Source organism: Akebia trifoliata, chromosome 13 (assembly GCF_017979445.1).
Source record: "Akebia trifoliata isolate Shusen 1 chromosome 13, ASM1797944v1, whole genome shotgun sequence".
NCBI classification, from domain to species: Eukaryota; Viridiplantae; Streptophyta; class Magnoliopsida; order Ranunculales; family Lardizabalaceae; genus Akebia; species Akebia trifoliata.
In genome coordinates this window covers 24,789,900-24,798,235 of record NC_141387.1, presented here as the reverse complement: position 1 = coordinate 24,798,235, position 8,336 = coordinate 24,789,900, and positions in this window count along the sequence as shown.

Below are 8,336 nucleotides of genomic sequence, written 5' to 3'. Positions count from 1 at the left end.
AGGCTGATCAGGGCTGGATCTATAAGAGAGGTACAGTTCCTAGAGTGGATAGCAAATATTTTGACAATACCCAAGAAGAATAGGAAAATCTGAGTCTGCATAGACTTTACGAATTTAAATAAGGCATGTCTCAAGGATAATTTTTCGATGCCAAGGATAGAACATCTTGTAGATGTGACTTCTAGCCACGAGGGATTGTCTTTTATGGACAATTACTCAGGCTACAACTAGATACAACTCAGCCTAGAAAATCAGAAGAAAATAACTTCATTACAGAGCTAGGGCTCTATTGCTATAAGGTGATATCCTTCGGATTGAAGAATGCAGGGGCTACCTACCAAAGGTTAGCGACAGAGCTATTCCGAGATTTGTTAGGTAGAATAGTAGAGATTTACATAGACGACCTGCTACTTAAAAGCAGGAAGAAGGAAGACTATGTCAAAAACGTAGAAGAGGTCTTCTCCAAGATAAGAAAAGTGAGAATGAAACTCAACCCAGAGAAGTGTACCTTTGCATTAACATCAAGAAATTTTTTGAGTTTTCTAGTCACTAAGAAAGGAATCAAAGTCAACCCAAATCAGATCAGAGTACTGTTAGAGATGTCTTCTCCAAAAACTAAAAAGCAAGTCTAGAAGCTCGGAAGGAGAGTAGCCTCCTTAAATCGCTTTATAGTTAGATCTTACGATAAGTGTAGGTAAAATCACCTCGACCCCTGAGCAGTCAGCATTCGATTACGTATCTCTAGGATTTTAAAAGAATATGGAGTCATTACTAGTTTAGGTCTAGGAATCAAAATTAACCCCAAATGGATATGAGTCGGTCCACGAATCAGAGAGATGGGTAAGGGGTCAGGTTACGGGTTTCGGAAGGTGTTAGGCACCGAACCCGTCTGATCAAGATGATCAGTCTCTACTATGATTCAAAAATATCCTATGGTTAACATTCAAACACTAAAAATCAAACTAGGGTCCAATCATTATCAAATTACATCAGATTTACTAAACGAATCTTACGGTTAAAATAACTATATGAATTGTCGAATTTCGCATGATGGAACCCCACGATTTAGTAAGACTTACGTGGCACCAAAAATTAATGGATCAATTCAGTCACATTTTGAAAAGTATGAATTTAATTTTTAATGCCATTGCGCCAAAATCAGTGAGTCGACTCATCAATTTTAATCAAAGAAATTTGATTTTTTAAATTACCATGTGTATTAAAATCAGTGAATTAACCCACACATTTTTTAATCAAAGAAATTTGATTTTTTTTAATTACCACATGCATCAAAATTAGTGAATTAACCTACAAATTATTAATTAAGAAATTTGATTTTTTGAATCGCCACGTAAACTAAAATCAGTGAGTTAACCCACAAATTATTAATCAAATAATTGATTTTTTCGAATTGCCACGTAAATCAAAATCAATGAGTTGATTCACATGCCCATTTTATAGAAAATTTCGATTTTAAAATTTCAATGTATACAAAATCAGTGAGTTGACTCACGTACCCATTTTCATAGAAAATTTCGATTTTAAACCTTCAATGTACACAAAATTAGTGAGTTGACTCACGTACCCATTTCATAGAAAAATTTTATTTTAAACCTCCAATGTACCTCAAATCAGTGAGTTGACTCATGCGCTCATTTCATAAAAAATTTATATTTGAAACTTCCAATGTATACAAAATCAGTAGGTTGACTAACATTCCCAATTTCATAAAAAATTTCGGTTTTGAACATTCAGTGTACACAAAATCAGTGAGTTGACTCACAATTTTGATTAATAAAATCTTAATTTTCTAAAATCGCCACGTGCGCCAAAATCATTGATTTAACTCACATATCCATTTTATAGAAAAAAATCGATTCAAGTTTTTAATGTACCCAAAATCAGTGAGTAGACTTCAATAATTTTGATCAAGGAAATTTTGATTTTTCAAAATCGCCATGTGCGCCAAAATCATTGAATTAACTCATATATTCATTTTATAAAAAGAAAAATCGATTGAAACTTCTAATGTATTCAAAATCAATGAATCGACTCAATAATTTTGATTAAGAAAATTTTGATTTTCCAAAATTGTCACGTGCATCAAAATCATTGAATTAACTCACATATCCATTTTATAGAAAAAAATCGATTCAAATTTCTAATATATCAAAAATCAGTGAGTCAACTCAATAATTTTTATTAAGGAAATTTTGATTTTTCAAAATCGTCACGTGCGCCAAAGTCATTGAGTTAACTTACATATCCATTTTATAGAAAAAATTGATTCAAATATCCAATGTCCACAAAATCAGTGAGTCGACTTAACAATTTTGATCTAGAAAATCTTGATTTTTCAAAATCGTCACGTGCGTCAAACTTAATGAATTAGCTTATACATTTCGTAAAATCAATTAATTGATCCATTAATATTAGAAAATGAGGAAATCGATCCGATAATATTAATAATCAATTAGTTGATCTATCAATATTTCAGAAACTTTAAAAATTGTCATTAGTGCCACGTATACTTAAAAAATCAACGAATCCATTCGGGTACATAAAAAATTATGAAATTAAGAATGAATAAATAAAAGTAAATAAAAAATTACCTTTGCCGAATAATTTCGGACGCTTAGATTCCTTCAACAAAAATTCAAAATAACTTAGGAGTAGTGACGTGATCTTGCGAGTTTGATGTGGGAATTTTCCTCTAAAATCAATTTTTTATTTTTTTACTTTTAATTGTTTGAATGGTTGAAAGAAAAATGTAGTGAAGAGGAAGAAAAATAGAGAGAGTGAAAGAAAAAAGATGGTTGGGGGGTATCTTCTATTCTTGATTTTTTTTTTTTTTTTGGTTTGAAGAGGACAAAAAAATATTAATGGAAGAAGATGATTAATGTAGGTTTTTATTTATTTATTTTTAAATGGAAAAGAAGAAGAAGTGGGATTGCCGTCCAACGTGGAAGAGAGGAGTTGAAGACATTAATGGGGAAGAAGGTGTGGTCTTTTTTTTTTTTTCAAGAAGGAAGAAGAAGGTTGTAGGTTTAATGGTAGAAAAAATGTTGCTGTTTTTTTTGAATGGTAGTCTCAAAAACGTTTTTTTTTTTTAATAGTTCTTTTAATCCTATTTTATGGTAGTTCTACCATAAAAAATGAGAGAGGGAGAAATGGGAGTCATGGTGGAGGACATGGGTAGTTATGAGAAGTTGGAGAAGGGGAGATGGAGGACATGGGGAAGAGAGAGTTGGAGAAGAAAATGTGTGTCCACGTATTTTCTTTCTTACTTTTTTTTTTATTTTTTACTTTTGAAGAATATGGGTGGTGATCCCACGCTACTCACCTTAATGATCTCTCATATATCATTAAATTGATTGGTCGGTTAGAACTTGATTTTAATTCAATCAAATTTGGATTTCAATTTGATTGAGTGAATTTTATTTTTGGTTGATTGATTTAATTTTGAATTCTATTGGTCGATTTTAATTTTGAATTTGGTTGAATGATTTTTATTAGTCGATTGGATTTTAATTTCAATGTTAATTGATGGATTGAATTTTGATTTAAAAATTTGATGGATGTTAATTTTCACTTTGCTTAATCAATTGAATTTTAATTTGATATTTCTTTGATTATGATTTGATTTTGAATTTTTTTTTTAAATTTGATTTTGAATTTCTATTTGATTTTAAAATTTGATTTGGTTGTAACAATTTTAATTTAATTTTGATTGGTTAATTGATTTGATTGATTCAAATGATTTTTAACTTAAATTTCAATTTGATTTTCAATTGAATTTCGATTGATTTTTGTCGATGTTTAAATTTTGATTTTGATTTTGTATTTCAACTTGATTTTAAAATTTGATTTGGTTGATTCAATTTTAATTTACTTTTGATTTTATTTTGATTGGTTGATCGATTTGATTTAATTTTACTTTTTAATTGGTTTAATAATTTGAAACTTGATTTTGATTTTTTATTTTAATTGGTTTCTTGATTTTTAATTTAAACTTAATTTTTATTTTGTGTTTTAATTGAAATTTAATTTGATTTTCGATTTTAAATTTTTGTTAAATTTTGAATTTTAATTTGATCTTGGTTTAGTTTAATTTTCAATTTGAATTTTATTTTGATTTTTGATTTAAATTTAATTTGAATTTTAAATTGGTTTCTTGGTTGAATTTTTGTTTGATTTTCGATTTAAAATTTATTTTCCTAAAGATGAGGGTCTCTATGTAAGAGTTGGATATTGAGGGACATTTCGGTCATTTTGATATTTTTGTACATATTTTCTCGACTTTCTTTATTTTCATCTATTTGGATCCCGTTAGACTTGAAATCACATTTTGAGTGTAATTGAGGTACTTTCGAGATTTTTCAGCGGTCCAAAATATATGAGGGGTATTTTCGTCATTTTGATGATTTTTATTGTTTTTTACAAATTTAAGCGTGAGGTTTCTTTCAGTTCCTGCGTGATTATTTCTAAGTTTCAAAGTCATATTTTCCTAGCGTAGCGAGGTATCGAACTATGTAACGAACCTATGCATACGTGTGTTTGCTAAGTCGGGTGTAAGATGTAGCGATCCTAAACATGCATAAACTTTTATGTCGAGTCGTGACAAGTAGGGAAATCAAAAGAAATTAGAAACAGAAGGAATCAAGCAGTACTCACAAGCCTTCAAGTTCTTTTATGATGATCATTAGGAATCCACAACAACCAGGTGACGAATTGTCGAATTAGGCAGATGAAAAAATGGGATGTCTACAGATGTCCCTCTTTGACAGAGTGTGGAAACAAACTAGATGCCCAATCTAATGTGGTAGATAGTGCGACCTCTAAATGCCAAAGCTAGTGATAGTCCATTTTGCAGCCTAATTCGACAATTTGTCGAAGCGTCTAGATCTTTAAGGGTAACCTCTCCTTGGAAAAATGTCATATTCTTGAATTTTGAAAAATTATCCTTGCCTAATGCCAATGCAATGAGAGTGCACGTGTGTGCCATTGTGTAGTGATGATTTTGAAAATGTGCACCTCCATTTTGCACATTCATGCTAGGAGGATAGCAAAATGTTTCAGGTCAACATAAAATCCGAGCAACGTTTGAAAAAAAATCGGATAAAAGTAAGTAAAATCCGAGCATAAATTGAGAAAAATCTAAGCAAAAATCTGAGAATAATCTCAGCGGGCCTGAGCAAAATCTGAGCAGGTTTGAAATAATCTGAAATGAATCTCGGTGGGTCTGAGTAAAATCCGAGAAAGAATTTCGGCAGGTCTGAGCAAAATCTGAGTTGGCCTGAGTAAAATCCGAGATGAATCTCGGTGGGTTTGAGTAAAATTCGAGAAAGAGTCGCAGCAGGTCGGTACAAAATCTGAGCAGGTTTGAGAATAACCAGAGACGAATCTCAGCGGATCTGATCAAAATCCGAAAAAGAATCTCAGCGGGTCTGAGTAAAATCTGAGTAAGTCTGAAAATAATCCGAGACGAATCTTGATGAGTCTAAGCAAAATCCGAGAAATACCCTCAGCGGCATCCGAGAAAACCCTCGCCGGTATTTGAGCAAAATCTGAGAAAACCCTCGGCGGCGTTTGAGCAAAATCCAAAAAAGAATCTTGGTAGGTCTGAGTAAAATCTGAGTAGGTCTTAAAATAATCCAGTACGAATCTCGGCGGGTCTGAGCAAGTTCGAGTCCGAGAAATGAGACTCTAACTTTTTGAATCATAGAATAAGTGGGCTCTTTGTAGTGCCCATAAACCTAAGTTCGAATTCGAGAAACGAGACTCTAACTTTTTGAATCATAGAATGAGTGGGTTTTTTCAAGTGCCTATAAACCTAAGTTCGATTCCGATAAACAAGACTCCAACTTTTTGAATAATAGAATGAGTAGGCTTTTTGAAGTGCCTACAAACCTAAGTTCCAATCCGAGAAACGAGACTCCAACTTTTTTAATCATAGAATGAGTAGGATTTTTAAAGTGCCTACAAACCTAAGTACGAGTCTGAGAAATGAGACTCCAACTTTTTGAATCATAGAATGAGTAGGTTTTTTTGAAGTGCCTACAAATCTAAGTTCGAGTCCAAGAAGCGAGACTCCAACTTTTCAAATCATAGAATGAATAGGTTTTTTGAAGTGCCTATAAACCTTAGTTCGAGTTCGAGAAACAAAACTCCAATTTTAATAGGATTATTTAAGTTCCTGTAAACCTTAGCCAGAGTCTGAGAAACGAGACTGTAGCTTTGTTTGAATCATATTGAACTAACAAGATTATTTAAGTTCCTTAGCCCAAGAAACATGTCTACAATAGGTTCGAGTCCGATAAACGAGATTCACTCTTTTTCGAACTCTAAAAAAAAGATTTCAAATAGGATTTAACGAATTTCCGACAATGTTATGGCTCCAATTACCTCATTGTTCAACCTTGCCATGATTGCTTCTGTTGCATAAGCACATTTCAATTTTGAATCATTATTGTTAGTGAGAGAAGATCTGTAGGACCTGACACATTTTTAGTTAGTAAGCATCACACCATTGCACACACGTGCACTTTTGCATTAGTCAAGGAGAAGTTTTTAAAATTCGAGGATCTGACATCATCAGTGAGAGTTCAAGCTCGAGGACCTGACAAATTTGTTCAGGGAGAGTTTTACCCACAAGGATCTGGACGTCCCCACGAATTGCTAAATTAGGCTGCAAAATGAACTGTCACTAGCTTTGACATTCGGATATCGCACTATCTACCGAAATAGATTTGTTATCTAATTTGCTTCAACCCTCTACCAAAGAGGGGCATCTGTAGACACCTCATTTTTTCATTCGCCTGATTAATCAACTCGTCAACCCGATTGCAACGGTTTCCAATGATGGATGAATATTCCAATGCTTTATTTTGTTACCAGATATGTTTAGAAATTCGGATGAGGTATCTCGAACTAACAAAACTGTAGAAATCGCGCTACGATAGGAAAATATAACCCCAAAAGCTTAGAAATCATCATTTTTCACATAAAAAGAAGTTTCACGATAAAAATCACTAAAAAATAATCAAATTATCAAAATACCCTTAACCTTAAAATATCCCTAGGGCCTACGTTACGCTTAGGAAAATCCATTCAAACACATAAAACAACAAATCGAAACCAAATAAATCATTTCGCCAATTTTAATAAAATTCGACAAAATTACGAAAATACCCCTAATAAAGTTCACGATCATTCCACACAAATTTTTTTATAAATGACACAAACCAATATTTCCATTAAATTCCTTACAAAAAATCGATTCTAAAACATTATAGAACATCAAAAACCGACTTGAAACATCAAAAGTCCTCTCCGATGGCAAAATGATAATTTTACAATTTTTATAATTAAAAATTTTGAAATTAATAAATAAAACATTAAATAAGTAAAGTGAAACATTAATAAAATTAATTTAAAATTTTGAAATAAAAAAATCGATCAATCGGCAAAATTGTTGATGGTTGCCAAGATATTTATTCAAGGACCTCTCCATTTGGGGGTCCAAAGAATTAAAGATATAATAGAGGGGGGTTCTCCAAAAAATTAAAGTCAATCAAGTAAGACTAAAGTCAATATATTAAAGTCAATCAAGTAAGACTAAAGTCAAAATTAAAGTCAATCAAGTAAGACTAAAGTCAATCAAGTAAGACTAAAGTCAAAATCTTAAAGTCAATCAAATAAGACCAAAAGTCAAAACCCTAATAGAGTTCTAATTAAATAATAATTCTATTTTAAAATCATAATTAAATAATAACTCTATTTAATAGAATTCTAACTAAAATATAACTCTAATTAAAATAATTCTAATTAAAATATAACTCTAACTAAAGAATTATAATTAAACACTAATTCTATCTAAACAAATACTTAAAAAATCTATAAATAGGGGTCCCTACACCCTATTTTCGTATGAAATAATAAATCCTAAGAGAAGTAGGTCAAAAAGTTTCCCTAGCCTCCCATTAACCCTAATTTTGAAGCCCCAACTCCTTACCTAACACCCATACTTTGATTTTAACTCGAAAAACACCAAGAAGCTTTTGAAAAACACCCAGAAATCTATAAACAAATCTGAAGAATCTACATCTAAGAAAGAGATACCTGATCTCGGAGATAAAAAATCAGACCCGGAGAAAGAACGAAGCGAAGAGTACTGTACAAGGAGTTACTCTATCAGATCTGAGGGAATGAAAACGTTGTCTTAAAAAAGATATCTATTTCTTATTATATTTTTTTTATTACTTAGGTCTTTTAGTAATGTAGTTTATTTGAAAATTAGTAGATACCGGCGTTTGTCAGGCGGGGTTGGTGCCTAA